Genomic DNA, 25275 nt, shown 5'->3' with positions numbered 1-25275 from the left:
ATGAGTCATAAAAGAGCCGAGGTTGCCTACCTCTGGTCTAGCCTATGAACTACTAGTTTCCATGTCTGCAGTCTCAGCTCTTGTACATAGTCATTATAGTATATTATACCATTTTGGCTAGTACTGGCCAAAAAATGGATTTAAATTTCTGTGAGGTTGCCCCTAGTACCCTTGCTATCCTTCTACATGCTGCTATATTCTCTATATTCTCTCCAACAAGTGAGATACACTAGGATCTTGGCTGGTCAAAAATGGACTAAACCATGGTTTGCCTTCAGTCTGAAGGGGTGTTGTCTTACCTGAACACCTTTTCTCAGCATGATGACGGAGAATTCACGAATGGGTTAACTCTGTCTTCCTGCCCAATTAGACTAAGTCAGTCAAACTTGCCACGCCTCTCCTGGGCCAGGACACCTCCCAGTCATGACGAAGGCGAAGCAAATGACGACAGTCTGACGTGTTGGCTCCCATACCCCTGACACAGGACCTGACAGACACTAAGGGGTGGGTGTGGATTCTCCATCATCATGCTGAGAAAAGGCATTCAGGTAAGACAACGCCCCTTCTCCAGCATGATAGATGGAGAATCCACGAATGGGACATACCAAAGCTGCTCTGTCCCTATGGGAGGGAATCAGTCTGGGCCTGTGTCCCACCCTGTGGCACTATCTATTGCAGCACTCTCCAGCCAAATGAGGCGTCTGCGGAGGCAAACCTATCCAGTTTAAAATACCTCACAAAAGGGGAAGGCGAGGACCATGTCGCTGCCCTACAAATGTCCTCAATGGACGCTTGTGTCTCCCAAGCCGCAGAAGTTGCAGCACTAAAAGTGGAGTGAGCAGTGATACACCTGGGAACTGACAGGGAATGCGATTGGCACGCCCCTGCAATACAAGCCCTGATCCACCTGCCTATAGTGGAGGCAGAAACCTTCTGCCCCATAGTAAAGGGTTGAAAGGAAACAAAGAGGGCTTCCGACTTGCAAAAAGACGCTGTCTGCTTAATATAGTGGCGCAAAGCCCTGCGGACATCCAGATTGTGTCATTGCCGTTCCAAGGCAAGAGATGGATGAGGACAAAAATCTGGCAAAATGACATCCGGCGCTGTATGAAACAAGGTATTGATCTTAGGAATAAAGGAGGGATCCAATCGAAGGACCACCCTGTCAGCATGAAAAACGCATAAGTCCTGTCTGACAGAGAGAGCTGCCAATTCAGAAATGCGTCTAGCCGACATGACAGCTATCAAGAAGGCCACCTTAATTGTCAAGAACCGCAGAGTACAGGTCCTGATGGGTTCAAATGGAGGAGAGGTAAGGGCCTGCAAGACCTGTGACAAATCCCAAGAGGGATACCAGTGAACCACTGGAGGTGTGGTGTTGGTTGCTCCTTTGAGAAATGAGCGTACCATAGGATGTTGAGCCAATGCCTCTGAACTGCCCCAAGTAAATACGGTGGAGACAGCTGCTACTTGTCAGCGGATGGTATTGAGCGCAAAGCCCTTGTTAAGCCCCTCGGGATAGTAATAGCCGAAAGATCTAACTGGTTCTTATCACACCAACTACAGAAACTCTTCCAAGTGGAGTCATAGATCCTGTTTGTTGTAGGCCATCCGGAGGTGTGAATCATTGTAATTACCTCCAATGAATAAGACTCATGTGTCAGGAGCAGCCGTTCAAGTTCCAGACAGTCAACTGGAGCCACTGGGGTTCTGGATGATGCAGAGCTCCCTGGCTGAGTGGAACACGATCTGAAGGAATCCTCCACTGGGGAGAGATCGACAGACTCACAAGGTCGGCAAACCATGGCCATCTTGGCCAGTGTGGTACAACAATTATCACCTCTGCCCGCTCTTGCAGTAACTTGCAGATGACTGCCAGGATCAGAGGGAGAGGCGGAAAGGCATACAGCAAGTCCCCGGGCCAAGGGCTGTGGAGGGCATCCGTCCTCACTGCCCCTGGAGAGGGGAACTGGGAGGAAAACATCGGGAGCTGGGAATTTGCGAGAGAAGCAAACAGATCCAGTACTGGCTGACCTAACCTCTCCGATATCTCCTCGAAGAGACTGGGATGCAGGCGCCATTCAGAGTGAGCCACTGTCGACCTGCTGAGAAAGTCCGCCTGCTGATTTGCCTCCCCCGAGATGTGCTCGGCCCTCAGTAATGAGAGGTTGGTCTCTGCCCAAGAGCCCAACAGTTGGGCCTCAGCCATAAGGGACCTGGAACGGGTACCCCCTTGCCGGTTCACATGGGCTTTTGCTGCTACGTTGTCTGTGAGGACTAGGACATGTTGTCTTGCCACCCTGTTGCGGAAGTGGCATAGGGCAGATGTATGGCTCTGAGCTCCAACCAATTTATGTTGTGCTTCAGGTCGGACTGGGACCACCAGCCCTGAGCCTACTGAGACCCTAGATGCACCCCCCCCAGCCAAACAGGCTAGCATCTGTAGTCAGGGTGATCCAAACGGGTTCCTGGAATAAAGAGCCCCTGGCTACCGCTGGCAAGGTCCACCACTGGAGGGAGTTTAGGGTCCAAGATGGAACCCTTACCCTTTGGTTGGAGGAGCTGGTGTCCAGTCTCTGAAATGGGAGCAAAAACCATTGCAGGTCCCTGGAATGTATTCTGGCCCATGGGACTATTCCCATGCAGGAAACCAACTTCCCTAACAGTTGGGAAATAACGGCCAGGGTGACTACACGCTCCCTCTGGACCTGAAGGACCCTGACGGTCCTGAGATAAACAGACCCTGCACAGTTCGGTGTCTATGACCGTGCCCAAATGAAGAAGGCAGGTTGTGGGAACTGTCTGGCTCTTTTGAAAGTTCACCGAGAACTCATGGTCCTGGAGAGTCTTGATATACAAAGCCAGGTCCGATTGAGCAGCCTGGAGCGATAGGGACTGGATGAGAATGTCATCCAGATAGCACTGGATGCATACGGGGACGGACCTCAAATGCGTGGTCAGTGCCACCAAGATCTTGGTAAACACTCTTGGGGCCTACTAAAGGCCGAACGGTAAGGCTCTGTACTGGTAATGGTGAGTCTTGTAGCAAAACCTGAGGAACCTCCAGTGGGCAGGAAGGAAGGAAATGTGAAGGTATGCTTCCGTGAGGTCGATAGACGTCAGGAAATCTCCCGTCCTGATGCTGGCCAAGATGGACTGCAGTGTTTGCATCTTGAACTTCTTGTATGCGAGGTGAGTATTCAGCCCCTTTAGATTGAGTATTGCCCTCCATCCTCCAGACGTCTTCGGAATGAAGAAGAGGATGGCATAGAACCATCTTCCTAGCTGCCCATCTGGGACTGGTTCTATGACCCTTATTTCTAAGAGGTGCTGAATAGCCTCTGACATGAGAGCCTTCCTGACCGCATTTTTTGATAGCGGACAAGGAATGAAGTGCTCTGGGGGGACGGACATGAATTCTAGGGACAGACCGCTCCTGATAGTGTTGAGGACCCAAGCATCTGTGATGGTGGTCTCTCATTTTTGAACAAACAACATCAGTCTGCCACCAATTGGGGAGACAACCCTGAAGTCATTTAGACTTTCTGAAGGGACGGCCCCCCGTGCCTCGAAAGGGCCGCTTTGCTTGGAATTGCGACCTGGGTCTGTCTCTGGTTCCCGGTCGGTCGAACTGATGGTCAGACCTGGGAGGAAAGAAACGGGGGGGGGGGGGCTGAGCAAACTCCAATCCTGACCCTGACCAGAAAAATTGTCTGCGGACATATGGGGTAGGCCGTCTATCTGCCCGTCTAAGAAGACGAGACATCACCTTACGCTTGTCCTTGTTTTCCACCAAATAAGGTGTCAAGGCCTCCCCAAAAAGCTGACCACCACGGTAAGGGGCAGCTGCCAAGTGCCACTTGGATTCAACATCCGCTCGCCAGTGTTTGAGCCACAGGAGTCTGTGAGTGGTAACATTGGAGGCTATGGCCCTAGAAAAGAACCTGGCGGCATGTAGAGATGCGTCCTCCATGTACTCCAAAGCAGCCACTAACTTCGCTAAGTCCTGGTGCATTCAGACTTCCTATGGGGGTACTCTGGCCTGAAGTTGGCAGAGCCAGAGAAGGGAGGTTCTGGCAAAGAAAGAGGTGGATGTGGCTGCCCTCACCACCCATGCTGAGGCCTGGTGGGTCCTGCGGAAGGAAAGTTCAGATTTCCTGTCCTCCGCCTTCAAGATCTCAGCCATATCACCGGACACCGTGGAGGAGAAGAGTGAAGTCAGAGGTTCATCCACAGAAGGAACCTCTAGCACTTCCGACAAGGCCAGGTTAAGATTAAAGAGCTTCTTGTCCGTCCCCGCTGGAGAGGGAAAAGTGCCAGGTGTTCCCCATTGCTTCTGTACTGTGTTGAGGAAGAGAGAGGGACAGGGCATGTGACTCTCAGTGACCACATGCTCTGAAAATACCGGCCTTGCGTCTTGGCTGGTGGATGGACCAGGATGGAGAACCTGGTCAGGACCAATCTTAGCAGTAGCACCTGCCTTATGAAGCAGAGATTTAAAGAGCGCCAGATTGAATAGACCAACAAAGGGAGGAGAGTCCAGAGTAAGATCCTCATCCTCCAAAAGCGGCATTTCCATCGGGTCGTACTCCTTAGAAAAAGATACTCTGCTGTGAGACTGGGCGGGAGAAATAGGGTCAGAATATTCTGGTGCTCCCAACTGGGGGAGATAAGGCGGTGTCAGTGAGGCCACTGATTTGGGTGCATACCTTTGTTGACGTTGTAAGGCCAATCCCTGGGCGACCGCCTGGGAGGTCAGAGCCTGAAACTGCTCCGGTGACCACACTCCCTGCACCTCTGAGGGCCGAAGCCCAGCTGTTGTGGGCGTAAAGGTGGCCTTGGGCCTGGACTGCGTTGCTCTTGGGACTGGAGGCATTGGGGAAAAAATATATACGACCTGCTTAATTACTCAGAAGAGATGACTCAGCAAGATTTTGGGAGCCAAAATTACGTCTATTCTGGGCACAGACTAAGTCATGATTGGGAGGTGTCTTGGCCCAGGAGAGGCGTGGCAAGTTTGACTGACTTAGTCTAATTGGGCAGGAAGACAGAGTTAACCCATTTGTGGATTCTCCATCTATCATGCTGGAGAAACTCCCATTCTCATTACATCTGATCTTGTGTAAGTGTTGAAATTGGCACAATCTCCCTTTTCTCCTTCCCCCGAGATAATTGATTTTTCTGAAATATTACGTAAAGATTTGGAAAGAACTTAGAAGTGGGTTACTTTGCAATCATGCCCAATAATCCATGTAGCTATTGTATAGGTATAGTCTGAAAAGGGTCTTCTGCTTATTAGATATTTGAAAATATGATGAGCAAAAATATACGAACACGGTGCCCGTGAACAAGGTACAGGCATGGAACACTGAAGTTTGGGGAATGGGGAAAACTCTCACACACCCTAGTTTGTTATATAAAAATGGTACTGAAGACTTGGGAAGTACAGTGGAAATTTTGTGTGTAGGATCCCATGATGGCATTTTTTCAGGAAAATGTAAATTTTGCACAACATAAAAAATCATAGCATGGGGACATAATACAAACTGTTTGTCACATCATGAGGTCTCTGTCAAATTTGTGTACCCAGAGCATAGTACATCATTTGTACATAAAGATTTATAAATGCATGCTTCCCTAAAGGATATGGAAAGCCATTACTTCTGGCTTAATGCCTGAACTGATTTCAGAAAACCATATGGGAATAGTTGCTAATTCTATGGAAGTGGAAAGTTTTGAATCAACACCAAAGTTATGATTCCACAGTATCAGGGGGCATAATTAAACCCATAAATGGAGTCAAAATGGGATTTTGACTCTAGGCAGCGGGTGAGGAGATTACATGACAAAATGTTCTTTCTTAACAGAGAAACAGAATGTGAAGGAAAAGTTGAGAGATTTTTATTATCTACTTTTTCTGTCTACTGTGTGTGAATCATAATAGGTCTACATAGAAGCAATCTGAAATAGAAACACCATATTATTCATTGTTTCGAAGGATTGGTTGGTTATTCTGTGCATTTAAAAGCTAAATGGAAGTCAAAAACCTTAAAGAGAAATATAACAATATTGATAAAACATTTATTCTTTTTGATTTACACTTACATATAGGACGTACTCCAGCAAGTATAAAATGCAGATGGAATTTCTGGTCTTTGTGGCAGTTTGCTGCCCAAACATACTTTTTATTGCCTATCCCAATTCTCAGATCTTCCATTCCTAACCAAATAATCTCTAACCATTTTAGTATTACAATTAGTCTTAGTTTTGAACAGATACATTAATAATCACATTGTTGGCTAACACAAAGGTTATTTCCACTCTTGGGATTTAGAGCATCTCCTACAATTGTTCAACTATTGTGCCAAAATAACAACAGTGAAGCCAAGCTTTATATCACTTCAGTAATCTTTGGGTGGTGCTGTAAAGACACATAAATCACTAAGAAATGAGCTACATTTCTTAGAAACGTATAGAATCAGTTACTAAAAGGCAAATAGCCAGATTACAGCTTGAACTAATGTCAATGTTGCTTCCTGTGATGTAGTTTTATTTTCCACTCAGATCACCTTTATTCTTCTCTAGGTTTATTTCTAAGACAAGGAAGAACCATTTACTGTAATAAGCAAGGTAACTGATGTCATGTAGAAACATGTTCATTAAATGCAAATGCAAATCTTTGTCTCAGCATCTGGTTTATTTTTCAGAAGTTGCATGTGAAATCAAATGCTTCCATTTTTTTTCAGGATGCCCTACCAAATAATAAATGCTACACCATGCTAAGGCATCAGGTATAGTGCCAATTATAAGTGCAATAATGAACCAGCCAACACAATATTGCTACATCACAGTATTCCCTTATTTTATTAATACAAGACAAGCTCACTTTACAGTAATGTGCATATTGACTTATAATTCACAATGTCATCTAGAAAAGTCACTAGGAACAGCACTCCGAATGGCTTCCTGTATTAGTCTTAGAAATCATTCATCTTAATTATGGAGTCTTGTTTTAAAATTTATGGATGTGATTTACTAACTATACAGTAAAACATGTGTGACAGCCAAGGATTGCAATGTTTGAAGTGAATTTAAAGTGATAGTACCAATACCTAATGAAATGACATACAAATCAGAGATAAGCATTGTAACGTGTAGATTTTGTAGATTTTATTATTTACTAACTACAAATAACTACTAGTTATTTAACTATTAACTATTTTAGCTGGAAAAAGTAAAACCATTATTTCTTATTTGCAATTACTGTTTACTTCCTGTCTGCAATTGCAATTTCCTCTTGTTATTACCATTAATCTAACAATTTAGCAATTTAACTTCTACATCTGCTTTATTTAGCAAAATGGTCATTTTTTTTTCACTCTTTAGAAATTTTGGCTCTACAGTAGAGCCAAATAATATTATCTACTATTATGACTGAAGGAGCTCTGTGGGATGATGAATATAAGAAACATTGCTAGGTTTTGCAAGTACTTTCTGTTCAAAGCAGGATGATAAACGCTGGCAAGGCCATCTTGCTTTACAGACTTGTATGTTTTTTGCCAGCTTGTCATATATTTGATGAGCAACCCATTTTTGTTGATCATAACTAGGACATTCCCCAGTTTAAAAACATCAACATTAAATGACATAGGAATGTAAATGCTCAAAATACAAAAATGTATTGAGGGAAACTGGAAAGCTTTAAAAATGTGTCGAGGTATTATGATCAGCTTATTACTTCAAATTATCTATTTTTAAGCCAACAGGCTAATTTTTTCCCCTGAGAACATCAAAAAGAAACATCTTTAATCTCAGTAGCATCTGAATACTGCAAAGACTCATAGCATATATCTCATTTGGCCAGCAGAGCAAAGCATTCCCCAAAGATTCAAGAATATTCCACTGACATAACATGTTATTTTCATATCAACCATTTGATTTTTTCAGCCAGACCATACCATCAGGACAATTTGCTAATTTGGATGTTTCCTTCTAAACATAAGTACCGTATATACTTGAGTATAAGCCGAATTTTTCAGCCCACTTTTTGGGCTGAAAAATTCCACTTCGGCTTATACTCCAGTCAACAAAAAAACTTACCGAGGACTTGTGCGCGGCCGAGGCTTTGGTGCTTCCGGGATCGCGCGCACCTCTCCCAAGCCACCGCCGTCCGGAGACCTGCCGAAGTTTGGGGAGGTGCGCGCGCACCTCCCCAAACCTCCCCAAACTTCGGCAGGTCTCCGGACCTCCGCGCCCTGCCTGCCTGCTTCTTTCCGCTGCGGAAAGAAGCAGGCAGGCAGGGCGCGGCGGTCCGGAGACCTGCCGACGTTTGGGGAGGTTTGGGCACCTCCCCAAACGTCGGCAGGTCTCCGGACCGCCGCGCCCTGCCTGCCTGCTTCTTTCCGCAGCGGAAAGAAGCAGGCAGGCAGGGCGCGGAGGTCTGCTTCTTTCCGCTGCGGAAAGAAGCAGGCAGGCAGGGCGCGGAGGTCTGCTTCTTTCCGCTGCGGAAAGAAGCAGGCAGGCAGGGCGCGGAGGTCTGCTTCTTTCCGCTGCGGAAAGAAGCAGGCAGGCAGGGCGCGGAGGTCTGCTTCTTTCCGCTGCGGAAAGAAGCAGGCAGGCAGGGCGCGGAGGTCTGCTTCTTTCCGCTGCGGAAAGAAGCAGGCAGGCAGGGCGCGGAGGTCTGCTTCTTTCCGCAGCGGAAAGAAGCAGGCAGGCAGGGCGCGGAGGTCTGCTTCTTTCCGCTGCGGAAAGAAGCAGGCAGGCAGGGCGCGGAGGTCTGCTTCTTTCCGCTGCGGAAAGAAGCAGGCAGGCAGGGCGCGGAGGTCTGCTTCTTTCCGCTGCGGAAAGAAGCAGGCAGGCAGGGCGCGGAGTTCCGGAGACCTGCCGACGTTTGGGGAGGTTTGGGGAGGTGCGCGCGCACCTCCCCAAACCTCCCCAAACTTCGGCAGGTCTCCGGACGGCGGCGGCTTGGGAGAGGTGCGCGCGATCCTGGAAGCACCGAAGCCTTGGCCGCGTGCAAGTCCTCGGTAAGCTCCGGGCGGTCACTTGCTTCGCGTCTCCTGAGGGAAGGGGGGGCGACTGGAGCGGGCGTGTTTCCTCGCCTGCTGGGCGCCGCGATTTGCCCGGGGAACGCGCGGGCCCCGAATGGCAGCGTGGAGCGAGGAAGCAGACAGCCAGGGCTTCCCCGAGAGCCGCGGCCACACAGGGTATTCCTGTGTATTCAGGCTTGCAAAATGGCGGATCGAGCCTCTGCTGGCGGCAGAGGCTTGCAGAGCACGGATCCAGCCTCCGCCGGCGGCGGAGGCTTGCAGAGTGCGGATCCAGCCTCCGCTTGCAGAACGGCGGATCGGCTTATACTCGAGTCAACAACTTTTTCCAGTTTTTGGGGGTGAAATTGGGGGTCTCGGCTTATACTCGAGTCGGCTTATACTCAAGTATATACGGTACTACCTTATACAATACAAACATCAGAGAAACCTTGCACACACAAAAATTAGTATGAAAGCCAGAACATTTAGTACTTGACAATATTCGTTTCATGCTCTGCATTAGCCAATGGCATATTCAGGATACCAGAAGTTACAAAGAATTATTTTAGATAATCAATACCCATGGAGAAACTTATTAAAAAGAAAACAGAACTAGACCTAAATTAAGGAATCCCAAACTCAATTCGCATTTAAAATCACACAGGGCATCATCACTTTTCAAAATAATCTACCTCTCAAGCTATTATGAAGATTACTAGGAGGCAAGGAATGGGATGTAACATATTATGTATATATTTATTGCCCCTCTGCAATTTCATATATGTAATAGGTGGCCTAGAGAGATTTTTTAAAAAATATTTTAATTAATATATATATATATATATATATATAACATATTAATATATATAAAATGTCACTGCCCCAAGCGATATTTTATTTATTTATTTATTATTTAAATTTATATACCGTCCTATTCCCGTAGGACTCAGGGCGGTTTACAGGGAAAATTAAAATACATAGTATACAAAATTAAAATCAATTAAAACTATTAATTAAATTACAGTCCCTGAAGTTAAATTAAAACCCAATTAAATTAAATTAAATTAAAACCCCTCAGTCTGGGCCAAACAGCTCTAAGAAGGTCCAAAGTGTGACATTTCTCGCAGGTCATTGGTTAGAACAGAGGTAACTCTGGATCAATTGGATGCTAGCCATGAACTCCTCAGTGGAGGAAACACTATTATTTTATTTATTTAATAATATTTCTATACCGCCCTTCTCCCGCAGGACTCAGGGCGGTGAACAGGGCAAGAATAAAAATACAAATTACAAAAGTTAAAACTAAATTAAATAAATGCCCACATACTAAAATAGATATTTAAAACCTAATAAATAGCCCCCGATCCCCCCATCAGGCCAGGCCAGCTTGTTCAAAAAAGTATGTTTTTAGCTCGCGGCGAAAGGAGCGAAGGTCGGGCGCCGTCCGGAGCTCAACCGGGAGCTGATTCCATAGCTCCGGGGCGCCCACAGAGAAGGATCTCCCCCTGGGGGCCACCAGTCGACATTCTCTGACCGGTGGCACCCTGAGGAGACCCTCTCTGTGGGAACGCACAGGGCGGAGGGAAGTCGATGCCGGCAGCAGGTGTTCCCTCAGGTACTCCGGCCCCCTGCCATGGAGGGCTTTGAATACCATTACTAATACCTTGAATCTCACCCGGAAGGCAACCGGCAACCAATGCAGCTCACGGAGCAGAGATGTAACGTGGGAGTATCGGGAGACTCCCAACACAACTCTCGTGGCTGCATTCTGTACCAGTTGGAGCTTCCGGGTGGTCCTCAAGGGCAGCCCCATGTAGAGAGCGTTGCAGTAGTCAAGTCGAGAGGTCACGAGCGCATGAGTGACCGTGCATAAATCATCCCGGCTTAGATAGGGCCGCAACTGGCGCACCAGGCGAACCTGGGCGAAAGCCCCCCTAGTCACAGCTCCTATATGGTCTTCCAGGGTGAGCCGTGAATCTAGGAGGACTCCCAAGTTGCGAGCCCTATCTACGGGGGGTAATAATTCACCCCCCATAGTAAGAGGTGGAATGTCCGAATAAACCCGGGATGAAGGTATGCAAAGCCACTCAGTCTTGTCGGGGTTGAGTTGAAGTCTGTTCCTCCCCATCCAGACCCGAACCGCCTCCAGGCAACGGGACATCACGTTGAGGGCATCACTGGGGTGGTTTGGGGTCGAAAGGAAAAGCTGGGTATCATCAGCATACTGATGATACCCAACTCCAAAACCACGAATGATCTCACCCAGCGGTTTCATATAGATGTTGAACAGGAGAGGCGAGAGGACCGACCCCTGAGGAACTCCACAAATGAGAGACCTCGCGGTCGACCTCTGCCCTCCTGCCAACACCGACTGCGAACGTCCCTGGAGATAGGAGGAGAACCACTGTAAAACCGTGCCTCCCACTCCCAATCCCCTGAGACGCCGCAGCAAGATACCATGGTCGATGGTATCGAAAGCCGCTGAGAGGTCTAACAGGACCAGAACAGAGGAATGCCCCCTGTCCCGAGCCCTCCAGAGATCATTCACCAGCGCGACCAATGCCGTCTCCGTGCTGTACCCGGGCCTGAAACCCGATTGGTACGGGTCTAGATAATCCGCTTCATCCAGGACCAGAGGGAGCTGATGTGCCACCACACTCTCAACAACCTTCGCAAGAAATCGAAGGTTGGAGACAGGACGAAAGTTGTTCAATACAGCTGGGTCCAAGGCAGGCTTCTTGAGGAGAGGCCTCACCACCGCCTCTTTCAAGACGGCGGGGAAGCTACCCTCACTCAGAGAAGCCGATATAACTGCCTGGAACCAGCTGCGTGTCCTCTCCCGGGCTGCATAGACCAGCCAGGAAGGGCACGGGTCCAATAAACATGTGGTGGTGCTCAGTCTCCCCATGATCCTGTCCACTTCCTCCGGAGTCACAGAATCAAACTCCTCCCAGGTGATATCGACAAGACCGCCCGCGTCCTGCTCGACAGACTCTGCCCAGTCAGAGTCCAAACCGGTCCGAATCCGAGCAATTTTGTCCGACAGATGCTGGTTAAACTCCTCGGCACGACCCTGCAAGGGATCCTCCCTCACCTCCTGATTCAGGAGGGAGCGAGTCACCCTAAACAGGGCGGCCGGGCGATTATCTGCGGACGCGATAAGGGTGGCGAAGTGGTTAGACCTTGCCTCCCTTATCGCAGCGAGATAAGACCTAGTGTAGGTTCTTAGTCGCAATCGGTCGGGTTCGGATCGGCTGGATCTCCAACCGCTCTCTAGGCCCCGTCTCCGACGCTTCATCTCCCGGAGCTCCGCGGAAAACCATGGAGCTCGACGGGATCTGCACCGGGTCAGGGGCCGCAGGGGTACAACTCGGTCAAGGGCCTCAGTGGCTGCCCTTTCCCAGGCTTCCACTAAGGCATCTGCCGAGCTGTGAGCAAGGGAGGCAGGTGGGGACCCCAGCGCCGCCTGGAACCTCTGGGGATCCATTAAGCGTCTGGGGCGGTACCATTTAATTGGTTCCACACTCCCACGGCGGGGGGTGGCAAAATGGAAGACCAGCTGCAGGAGATGATGATCGGTCCATGACAGGGGCATAACAATTGGGGAGCCCCCACCAAGATCATCTAACCACCGTCCAGATAAGAAAACTAAGTCAAGAGTGTGGCCTCCCTCATGAGTCGGTCCCGAAATTACTTGCGTCAGGTCCATGGCCGTCATGGAAGCCATGAACTCCCGAGCCAACTCAGATGATCCTCCCAGCGATGGTAGATTGAAGTCCCCCAAAACTATAAGTTTTGGGAACTCAATCACCTACTCGGTGTCTGCATCCAGGGTCACTAAATAAAATTTCTATTGATCAATAGTAATATACAGATTTCTCCAACTGAAGTCCTTAAAATTATATCATAATGCCTGCTCATGATAACAAATACCCGAGTTAGTTGCAAGCAAAGAACTAAAATGGAAATTAAACAGACTATGCATCTAGCTGATTTCTCCAGGCGCTATCCTCTGCAGATGCACATTAATCAGAATATTTCAAAATGAAAAGGTCTTTTTATCAAGACCTTACCTTGTAAGAAATGTTAGTTTAAGATCACAGAGAGCTAAGAAAGGGCATGGTTGATTTCCTGAAATGTGGTTTTTTATATAAAGGATATGTGTGGGTGTGCGCGCACGCACACACACACACACACACACACACCCCTGTCCTCTTACAACTTGCCTACAGCATTTTTCAGCACACAGCAGCCTTTACACACACAGACTCATGAAATAATACTTCGGACACCCAGTGCATTTTAAACATCTATTTTTTTAAAAAAAAGAAATCTGGACTCCAGAGATCAGAAGAACAGTGTATTCCTCCTATTTGTGCTCCAAAGCAAGTCCAGCTGAGTTAGAATGAACTCATGCATAGAAAATGCATAAAGTTGTAGCACGAGTCGGCATCATGTTTGTTATTATTTCAGTTTTACAATAACAAATCTAGGAAGTAGACTGACCTGAGAGATGGTAATAGGCTCAAAGTTGTCTGGTGAATTCCACGGTTAAGTAGGAATTGAACCTTGGTCTCCTCTTCTAATATCTTAACTTCTACACCCAATTTCCTGTTCTCCAAATAAGTTTAAACTACGGTGTCTGCAATTATTTACAAGCTCTGAAAATTCTAGGACTGCAGATTCAACAAAACTGCAGACACCAGGTTGGGGGACACTTCTAAATAGAAAAACTAAATCGTGGGGCTTCTAATTTAGCATTTCTACAAATTTATTAGAATAATTTTCCCACTGAGCATGACATATTTTGGGGTAGGATGCCCAAAAAAGTCATCCAATATATAGCAACTGTGCATAGAACTGTTATTTTTTCACAAATACACCATACTTTAATAAAATCAATTCCTTCAATTTTCTCATTCATCTCCTCCCTCCAATTGACATGCGTGTTTGTTCTGTTTCATCTGTGGATCTGCACTGGAAATCACTTCTGATTCCTCACCTTTTAATTCTGCAGTAATCCACCTTCTTAGTTAAGATAGGGAAATGAAAAGGGAGATCAAACGTACATTGCTCATCTGTTGGTTGAATTTTGGCATATTTTGTTCTTAAAAATCTGTTATTGTGGTCCGGATTACCTACGGGAGCACCTACTGCCGGCGTCAACTTCCCTCCGTCCTGTACGTTCCCACAGAGAGGGCCTCCTCAGGGTACCACCGGTCAGAGAATGTCGGCTGGTGACCCCCAGGGGGAGAGCATTCTCGGTGGGTGCACCAATCCTTTGGAACCGCTTACCGGCTGAACTCCGGATGGCTCCCGACCTTCGCTCCTTCCGGCGTGATCTAAAAACTTATCTATTCGAACAAGCCGGCCTGGCCTGATGGATTTGGGTTTTAATATTATTTTAACTAATGTATTCTTATTTTTATTGCCCTGTACACCGCCCTGAGTCCTTCAGGAGAAGGGCGGTATATAAATCAAATAAATAAATAAATAAATAAATAAATAAGTTTCCATGTTATTTGAATCAAAAAACAACTGTATTACTCAAATCATGGAAAATATACTGCTCAAAAAAATAAAGGGAACACAAAATAAAGACATCCTACTATTAAATATAGTACATTGTGTTAAAAGTGTTCCCTTTACTTTTTTGAGCAGTATATAAGCCATAATCTAGTGGAGGGGTAGGCAACCTTGACTCTTTTATGACTCGTGGACTTCAATTCCCAGAATTCCTGAGCCAGCACAGCTGGCTAGAACGACGCTATTGATCTATTCCAGGGGTCTTCAAACTTGGCCCTTTTATGACTTGTAGACTTCAACTCTCAGAATTTCTCAGCCAACATGCCTGGGCTCAGGAATTCTGGGAGTTGACATCCACAAGTCATAAAAGAGCCAAGGTTGCCTACCCCTGGTCTAGTGTGAGGTATGAAGCACATGGAATACACTATTTGAGACCCAAAGCTCTAAAATATTATTGAAACCAACATTATTGTTACAAATTTAGTGCTAAATACCTTCAACCTACTACTTCTCTACAATTCAGTATCTGACATCTCATGAAGTTGTAGATAATTAAAACACACACTAGGAATGTTTCAAGTTATGAGCCAGCTGCTATATGTCTGCATTTTGATCACATGACCATGAGGATTCTGCCAGTCGTGTGAAAAACGGTCCTAAATCACTTTCAGTGCTGTTGTAACTTCAAATGGTCACTAAATGAACTGTTATAAGTCAAGGACTATCTGTACACAGAATTATACTTCTACCTCTCTGGCTTTTTTGTGGAAAGTATTCTAAGTAAAATGTTTTTGATTAAGAATCAGAAGCCAGACAAAATGTAAGACTTAAACCTCCCACCCCACAACACACAGAGATCATCGTCCCCGCATTCTAATATTGGAACAGAACTACTTCCCGTAACAATTTATTTTTAGCATTTACTATTTTGTCTAAAATTAATTCTTGACTTTTAAGATTCACTTTTTTCATTATATGCAGAATTGCCACACTAACAAACTCACAGAAGTAGTGTCCTTCCAGAATATTGTATTACCAGAAGTCATAACCAAAAGCTAAAGCTGCAGAAAGGAGCCTTTTGATGTATCATCCTGCACACTTCCAGTGAGAACAAATTTGATTCCCTGTCTGTTCAGCAAAAGCCCAGAATAGTTATGCATACTTGTGATTCAAGTAGAATATTTTGAACTACAGGTAGTCCTTGACTTACGCTGGTTGCTTAGGTCCAATGAACCTCCAAAAGGTACTTACAACATATAATTGAAGTTCTGATGGCCCTCCCCCCATGCAGTCACATGATCGCATTTTGGGTGCTCGGCCTGCATTTATAAACATTTGCAGCATTCCATGGTCACCTGACTACAATTCATGCCTTTTGTCCCATGGTCACCTGACTACAATTTATGATTATTATTTTTTTGCTAGTTTTACTTCTGGTTTCCAGCAAAAAAAAATGCATTGCAGACAATGGGTTTACTTGAGAACGATGGTGTTTGCTTTGCAACTACCACAAAAATGACATAAAACCAGGTCAGTCAAATGAGTGCCTTGACTTACGACTGTCGTGATATATAACAAAAATTCTCGGCTCCATTGCAGTTTTAAGTCGAGCACTATCTGTATTTAGTCTGATTCAAGTGGTCCATAGTATCTCCATGCAGTTCCAATTTAGTTAGCAAAATATACTTCTGTAATGAATGGCAGAGATTACATACACCTTTCTTATCTTCAACCACATAATGTGCATTCTGGGAGGTAAAAATGTGCCAGGACCTCACACATATCCTTTATACCTTCTCTTGCTTGAGCAGTTCAAGTTAGCTAAAACAATTATGGCTTGCTTCTAAACCAGAATTGGAAATGTTTTTTGAAGTGGATCTTAATTTCTGTCCTGAGCCAAACTACTGGATAGTTTCACATATACCACCAGCTTCTCAGTCTTTTAGAACAGGGGTCCCCAACCCTTAGGAACCGGTCCACAAAAGCAGTGACACTTCTCTGCACATGCGCAGGATCTAGGTTGTGTGTGGAATCATTTTCCTCCCCCGCCCCGCCTGCCCTGATCTGTGGAAGACATTTTTTCCCCAAAACTAATCCCTGGCGCCAGACAGGTGGGGGCCACTGTCTTAGAGAGCCTCAATGGGGAAAAATATACAAATTTGCCTCTACATATATGAGATGGGGATGAAACTAACATAATTCTCTTTATAGCCTTTCATACCGCTGTTGGTAAAACCTCATTCCCTTTCACAGGAATAAAGATATAGAAAGCCCACAATTACAGACTATAATTGGAACTGGTAACTCTGTTGTGTGGTTGTGAAAGAAAACTCTTGTGACTACACTCAACTACAATGTCAGTTCTGGTCTGGTTATTAACCAAATCACCCATGGACATTAAGTGCAATGTCATGTGACTGCGACCTTTGACTTCTTGCTTGCTTTCTTCTACTTTTTGCCTTTTGGAAGCCAGTTGTGAAGGCCACAAATGACGATCGCCTGAGTATGGGATGCTGTGACTGATGTAAAATGGGTCTTTTTTACAAACTCCTCTTGTAGGGTGTAAGGGTTATGCAAAATTCAGCTAATGAGACATTCCCTCCAAATTTGGAGCTCACTACATTCAACAACTACTTATTCATGGAGCTATCAGTAAAAGCTACACTGGAATCACTCTCATATCAGTTTTCCCCTAACCCAAGCTTAAATAGGAATAACCTGCAGAAATTTATAGATGTCAGGCTTTTCTCCAAACCATGGTAATACATTTTTTCCCCCAAGAATTCAAAATGCCACCTTAAAATTTTTACAGAAAGGCAAATTATGAAACAATGGAAAGAATAAGGACTACAAAGTTTAAGAATCTACTTCTTTTTATAAGTGTCTTTAAACCCCTGAATTTCTTTCTTACAACTTTGTTGGAAGGATACATAGCTATTCTTGGGAATGGGTGGGGGGCTTTTCTGTTTTGACCCTCTACAAAGTATTTGTAAAACAGACATCTCTGTTCCAAGACATGCTACTTCCTGCTTTGCCAGCTTCCTCCTCAACAATAAGATATTCTTTTTGTGTTTCTGTGAAGGAAGATCAAAAGGGGGTAACAATGAAAACATTATGTTGTAAAACAGACACAAAATAGAACCTTGCCAAACCCCACAGAGGTAGGCAAGACTAAGAATTCAAGAAACGCACAGAATTTTGCACAGCTAGTCCTCAATTTACAACCAGTCGCTTAGTGATCATATGAAGTCACTAAGCAACTGGTTGTAAATTGAGGACTAACTGTACAAAAGGTACTTACAACTCAATTCCAAAGTTCCAACAGAACACATGGCCACAATTTGGGTGCTTGGCAAACAGCCCGCATTTACAGCCATTTGCAGCATCCCACGTTCACTTAATGACCACTGGAAATAAAAAAAAAAGTTGTAGAATTAGGTCGGTTATATAATGACCTACTTTACAACCAACATAACCTCTGACCATAATTGACAGGCTCCGTTATGGTCATAAGTCAAGATACTACCTGCAAAATATCTTGGGGCAAGTACAGAAACTTTAAATCTGTTAGTAACAATTTCTCAGCCTCGTGTATAGTGAATTAACTGCAGTGAAGACTTTTTGAATATTTTCAGCAAACCTCTTCTGAGATTTCTCTTCAGCTGGGCTGAGTTGCAGTTTATGAAAAGCTGTCAGCTGAAAGCTGGGCCTTTCCTTTCCTTTCTCAGCTTCCCCACAATCCCTCCCACACCCGTAAGAAAGAACCCCATTTCAGAACGTATACTGCGCGACTGCTGGCATTTCTGCCTGCAGTTGGAAAAGATCTATCTGAAACCAAGGACTTCAAGGGCAATTAACACTAAGTGAAATGTGAGCCAATTTGGTCTAGTGCAGGGGGAGGCAACCTTGGCTCTTTTATGACTCATGGACTTCAACTCCCATAATTCCTGAGCCAGCATGGCTGGCTCAGGAATTCTGGGAGTTGAAGTCCACAAGCCATAAAAGAGCCAAGGTTGCCTACCCCTGGTCTAGTGGTTAAGGCATCAGGCTGGAAACGAAGAGACTGTGAATTCTCATCCTGCCTTAGGTGTGAAAGCTGGCTGGGTGATTTTGGGCCAATCACTCTCAGCCAAACCCACCTCACCTGATAGTTGTGGGGAAAACAGGAGGAGGAAAGAGTGTTCACCGCCTGGAGTTATTTATTTAAAAAAAATTAGAGGCAGGATAAAAATAAATAAAAACTCAGTCTTCGTATAGGACAATTTCTTTGCTCCACCTTGAGTAGAAAAATAATTGTACGCGAGTTACAATAATCTGAGCGGAAAAGCAGGAAGAAACATCAGTGTGTTCCAACTGATTTAAAACGAGCAGGAAAAAAAAGGAAATGATTCACAAACCACAGGTGCTGAAAAGAACTACGTTTCCAATCCTATATAGGCCCACAAACTAGTTTTTAAAGCCAAATATAGCTTCATCTTCCAGCTCTGGATGTGTCAATTCAAATGAATGTGTCACTTTTGTTTATTGTTAAAAGATTGGCAGTAAATAAGATGGAATGACCAATGCTAGTCTACAAAGAGAATACTGCAAGTCTCCCAGCAGCTGAAGTTTGGGCAGTCTAGTCAATATCACAGAACGTCAGCTTCTTTCCATAAGCTTCCTTACATTGCATGAGATACTCTGGTGCATGTGTTATTATAAGGGAAGGAACTGCAGAGCCTGGAGGCAGAGTGAAAAGAGTAATCAGCCTAGAATCCCTACGTAGCCAGAAGTGAACTAAGTCCAACCCCCTTGAGTGCCCATGACTCTTATCTAACTCTATCCAGGGGCCAAGTGTTAGCTGAGATTTCTGTCCATAGGCTTTTAGCAATAAATCAGCTTTATTGGATGTCTATGAAACTCATCCAGGTCACGGTTGTCCCAAATGTGTTTTTTCAAAAGGCAACTGGACTTTTTTTTCCTTGAAGATGTTTTTGCTTCTTATCCAAGCATCTTTTTCAGTTCAGGTAAAACAAAGTCCAGTTGCATTTTCAAAAAGCACTTTTGGGATAGCTTTAGTGGACCTTCACCTGTGAACCTGGTCTTTTGCACCTAACACTTACTTAGCTGTAAACTGATGCTGCCACCAAGGAAGCATGCAATCAGACCAAACCGTTTATAGACAATGAAATAGCAATAAGCAGATTAAATGCAATCCTATGATTTACACGGCCATGAGACTGAACATCTCCCTTGGTGCCTACTAAGCCTCTGCTCTTCCCAAGCTGAGAAAAAAGAGAGAGGTTTTTTAAAAAACCAGAATACTTTCTCTAAACCTACATCTTTACTTCCAGGTCACTAGATACCACACAGGGCTCATAAGCAAGCTAGGAAATCACTGTGATAGGTAGATACGCTGGCCCAGCTGAGGAAAGGAAAGGAAAGGAAAGGAAAGGAAAGGAAAGGAAAGGAAAGGAAAAAAGATTTAAAGGGACCTGGTAGTTTGCTGTTAAGTCAGAGAGGATGGTGAGAGGGTGTCCTGTGCTAGCAAATACAAAATGTTTTTATGGTGGCTATAAATCTCTTCACAGCAGAGGAAGATGAGTTGAAAAGCCACCCAACATACTTCATAAGCCAGAGTTCCCACGCAGGCAAATCTAACACCAAAGCATCAGACCCGAGTGGAGTTTTGTACTAGTTTACAAAACAGTTACAACAGAGGTCCCCAACCTTTTGGGCACCAGGGACCAGTTCCGTGGAGAGAGATTTTTCTGTGGACCAGAGGGGGCGTGGTTTTGTGTGCTGCCTGGATCTCACGGATGAGGCTTTGCTTATTTGTGCGGCCCAGTTGCTGCATGCCGCGGCCCAGTCCTGGTTCACAGACCAAGAGTTGGGGACTCCTGAGTTACAGAATCGGAAGCAGCAGACAATCAGGAAGCCAAGTCCAAAGCTGGAAAATTATTTACCCAGAGAAATCTGACTCTCAAAGCCCTCTTTTATAGCATGTGTCCATTTGCCTGTGTCATAGCTCTTTCTTCATTAAGCCAATGAGATGTCTTGCTCACTGAACAATTGTACCCTCTCCCCATTTAGTGTCCACAATCTGTTCCAACCATTTGGTCATTAAGCAAAATGGTCACAATGGAACACGTGCCTGACATGTCTGAGAGATATGCTGCAAAGATCACTAATTGCTGCCATCTCTTTCATACAAAGTTATCTTATACAGTGTCTTGTGCCTGACCCTGTTTTTGTCCCCTCACAGGGCAGAGACACTGCTTAGCCTTAGACAAACTCTCTTCCGGAGCTGTTTTTCTCCCACAGCTTCCCTAAAATGTGTTAATTGCAAGCTAACAAACTCAGGTCCCTGACCTCAATTAGTTGAGTACAACAACCCTCTGCTGGCTGGTGCCGTGGCTGAATCAGTTTTATACTGAAGGCTTTTGTTGTCAGGCTCACAAAATTTGGCCATAAATGAATGAATTGGTTGGAATGATTTTTTTAAATTACCATCATATTTGCAAATAGTTGCTGCTAAATGAGGAGTGGCTGCACTCACCCAATCTTTCTAGGTGTTGTGAGGATCTACACGTATTCAAGGTCTACTTCAGGTGACTTGGTTGACTGTTGTGCTTCTGCTTAATTGACTGTTTGGGAATTGCAGGCTCATTCTTCAAAAAGCTCTTCCTGAACCTCATCTGAGAGCTTATTGGCTCCTGAGCTGCAAGGTGAAATTCAGAAGTCCCTGCTCCTCCAATTCTGAGTCTTATGATCAGACAAGCCCATACAGAAAAAGGGAAAAAGCTGATAATTGTGATGGGCTGTGTTCATCCAGGCAGCCACTTTGTGGTCATATCATCTCCCTGGATGAACATCACAACTATCGTTTTTTTCTCTGCAACAGTTTGAAAAAAAAATCCAAATTTTCTCACTATCACCCCAAAATTGATAAAGCCCTCAAACGACGCTGCCCTACCAGCCTTATCTATTGTGTTCTGGCGAGTTAAGTCCCCATTATAAAAAGTGCAACCCACCAATAAGCCTATCAAAAACATGTAGGCAGTCCTAAATTGAAAAATCAAAATCTTCTGTGTTTTACATGAAATAAGCTTGCTTTCCCAAAAGGAATAAAACATTAATGTGTATATGGGAGCTTTTACAATACACTCACAGTTTCTTTAATGGAATTACAAACGATAATGGCAGCCAACACCCATCTCATATCAACAAGAATAAAAACAAAACTCTATAACATAGCTCAAGAAACTATTTTTAAGTGAAAGGAAAACAATCAGACTTAGTTACCTCAAGGCTTTTCATTCTCTGAGTCATCTCCATCTATTCATTAGGGTTGAATTTCTCACAAATTAGGAAACCACATAAATAAAGTGATGACTTATCTCTTACGGTAGATAGAGTATCTTAGTCTGTAAACAACAGTTAAAAGACTGCAAATGAAATCTGTTCCAAAAGCACAATCTTTTGTATGCACAGCCAAAATAGCTAATTAATGAGTCTTATTACCAGATAACCGTAAGACTATAATTTTAAATGAAGAAGGCAGGACAGTTGCTCAGTAAATTTTCCACCACTTCTGAAGTCCTGCTTTATCATAATTTCCACCAGATCCTTTGGAGAAGCGAGAAGCTTTTGAGATGTTACTAGACTTCAGTTCCCATAATCTCAAAACAATGACCACATTAGTTGAGGATGAGGAAAAAGAGAATCCAAAGGTTTTCCATCGGCAAGTAAATATTTCCCTATGTGTCTCACTACAGTCCCTGGAAATGTGAGAGCTATTTAACATTGCCCTAATAATTCCATTTTCCCCCTTTGTAGTATAGCAGCAGGAATGACAATAACTATTCAATATGAGTTGGCAGCATGACTTTTTTTTTTGTGTGTGTGTGTGTGTATGTATGTGTGTGTGTATGTATATATATATATATACACACACACACATACACACTGCTCAAAAAAATAAAGGGAACACTTAAACAATACAATGTACTGTATTTAATAGTAGGATGTCTTATTTTCTGTTGCCTTTATTTTTTTGAGGTGTGTGTGTGTGTGTGTGTGTGTGTGTGTGTATGTTAAATGCTTGTTAACTATTTAGATTACCTTGCTAGGCCCCAAACATGGGACAAATCTTTATTTCCTGTTTCGGCCTAACCCAGGGGTCAGCAACTTGAAACAGTGAAAGAGCCACTCGGAACCGGTTCCCTCACAAAAGGAAAAACTGGGAGCCGCAAAAAATGTGTGCACATGCGCATACATGAGTGCATGCGCAGAACAGGGTTTGACTGAAGAGTGGAGCCAAGGCGAGATATGCACCTACCCTGCATATTTGAATTAATTGGTTGAAATTTTTTAGTCCCACTTTTTTTTGGGGGGGGGGGACTGCACATGGCAGAGGACTGGGAGCCGCAGGAGATGGCTGAAAGAGCCGCATGCGGCTCCGGAGCCGCGGGTTGCAGACCTGTGGCCTAACCGAAGGCCATCCACAGGCAGTAGTATATATGTAGGTCTTGGCGTATTCGGGTCTTTTCCCATGTAAGATTGATAGTGTCTTGACGACGTTTCGACGAGGTCCCACTCATCATCTTCAGGCTGGTGTCTTCGGCTTCTTTAGAAAAGAAAAAAAACCTTCCTCCCTTTTCCAGCACCAACTGCGGTGATTCACTTAGCGACCATGGCAGGAAAAGTTGTAAAATGGGCGTGATCCATTTTACGACTTTTCCTGCCACGGTCGCTAAGTGAATCACCACAGCTGGTGCTGGAAAAGGGAGGAAGTTTTTTCTTGTTTTCTGAAGAAGCCACAGACACACACATACATATATAGTTCCTCTTTACACAGAAAGAGAGGTGGGTGGAATACCTCAAGGGGAAAACCTTCTTACAGTGCAACTCATCGTTCCCCTAAGATACTGTAACCCATCTAACATTCTCAGACGTTGGGAATACCTCTCCCATCATCCCCAGCCGTCACGGCCACCCAGAGTAAGGAAGCCACGTTAGGAGGGCGTCATATTGAGTCGAGTATAAATCAGCCCTCCCGAAACTGAAGCTACTAAGCGTTGCCACTTTTCCACCCCTTCCTATCCTCTTCTAGTTTCTGAGGTAGCCGGCCCTGAAACGCCACTTTCGGCTTCCATCGCTTCTGCCTGCCAAGACGCGTCGGCAGCGGCGGGAAACGTCCCGCGCCTCCCCGCGTGCCCCGGCCTCAGCCAAGAGGTGGCCGCCACCCTCGCCCTCCCCCGCCGTTTCCTTCCCTCGCCGAAAGCAGAGTCTAGAAAAAGTTAACTTAGGGGGACGGGTTGTTGTTGAAACTTTTCCTCAAGGGAGCCACGGCCGGGGCTCCGTGGGAAGTCTGCCCAAACCCAAAGGCAACAACAACAACCCGCAGCGGGGAGGTGGTTAGTTTTCTTCTGGAAAACTTAACGGGCCGCCTCATTGTGGCACGTCGGGAGGAGACAAGAGGCACCGCCGGCTCAAGGCGATGAAGGAAAAGGCTTCCTGAGTCGACTCCCAAGAACAGCCAGGCGGAGGGGAAAGAGATTTGGCAAAGGCTCCCTGAGGAGCGCGCTTTCCTCCGGCCGGCCGGCCGCCCTCCCCGCCAAAAAACGCAGCAACCCAAAAGCCGAATTTGGGGGGGGGGAAAGTCCCTTACTCGATGAAAAAAGAGGAAAAAAAACCCCAGGATGGCATGGATAAAAGACCCCCAGCCCCCCCCCCCGGCGTTGAGATGTTTTTCCAGAGCGACACTGGTTAATAACTCCCCCCCCCATTTATTTTCTAGGAGACCCTCCCCCTCCCTCCCAAGTTCTCGCCAGCCGGAGTTGCCGCGTTCCGGCGCCCGGGCGACCAAAGGGGCGCCAAGTGGCTGCAGACAAGAGGCGCTCCATCTCTCTTTCCCCCCTCCCTCCCGCCGCCCATAACCCGAAGATTGATTGGCAGACTCACCACGCTGAAAAGAGCGCCGCGCGCGCTGGAGACAATTCACGGGCAGCAGCAGTGCGCGAAGCCGAGGTGGGCTCCGGCGCCCTCCATAGCAGCTTAGTGCGGCGTCCGGCTGATGCTCCGCGCCGAGCTCTGTGCGGAGAGCGGCGACTCGAGGCCGCGGTCCCCGGTCCCGCCTCTCTCTCTCTCTCTCTCTCTCTCTCCTCCTCCTGCCTCGGCTGCCGGCCGCCACCTCGGAGCCACTCCCTGCTTCGACGCTGACGCGCACGTGGCTTCTGGAGGCTGCTACTGCGCAAGGGAGGCGGCGGGAGGTTTCCGCTGGGGATGCCTTTTGCCCTGGCCCCGACGTGGACCGGTGGAGGAGAGATGCGGCGCCCCGCTTTCGTTGCAACAACAGCGGCTGTAGTTTTGAGAATGCCTGCTCACCGGGCAACTCTGCTCGCGCTTATCTCCGCTAGGAAGAACTCATTCGTGCCCGATATGCAAGGTTGCAACCTATTGGGGGGGGGAGGTCTGTTCAGAAAGGAACCTCACCCACCTCATTGATGCTTCATCACCACTGTTGTGTAGTGAGTTCTTTGGAGGGGGGGTAAGCAAGACGAGAGGTTGCAAACAGGAACATTGCTTTATCGAAGTAAAACGGGAACAGAGCTGAAACAGAAGCTTCTGCACAGCTACTTATATGGTTGGCCACTAGGCGGCGGCCAATAGGTTTAAAGGAACCCTTTCCCGCCCCAAATCATCCAATGATCTACTTGGAGACAGAGAATCTGGGTAG

General features: G+C 45.9%; 1 protein-coding gene across 2 annotated transcripts in view; it reads right to left on the bottom strand.

Moving 5' to 3' along the window:
* The window catches only part of LRRC8C (leucine rich repeat containing 8 VRAC subunit C), a 37966-nt gene extending 13292 nt beyond the window's left edge, over positions 1-24674 (bottom strand). For both annotated transcript variants that reach the window (XM_081326081.1, XM_081326082.1), the window contains exon 1: positions 24501-24674. The gene's annotated coding sequence lies outside the window, so the exon portion shown is untranslated. The remainder of the gene's footprint in view (positions 1-24500) is intronic.
* Between the last annotated feature and the right edge of the window lie 601 nt (positions 24675-25275).

This window comes from Vipera berus (genome assembly GCF_964194415.1).
Source record: "Vipera berus genome assembly, chromosome: 3".
NCBI lineage: Eukaryota > Metazoa > Chordata > Lepidosauria > Squamata > Viperidae > Vipera > Vipera berus.
The sequence above is the reverse complement of the archived record's forward strand: the minus strand, read 5'-3'. Positions and strand labels throughout refer to the sequence as shown.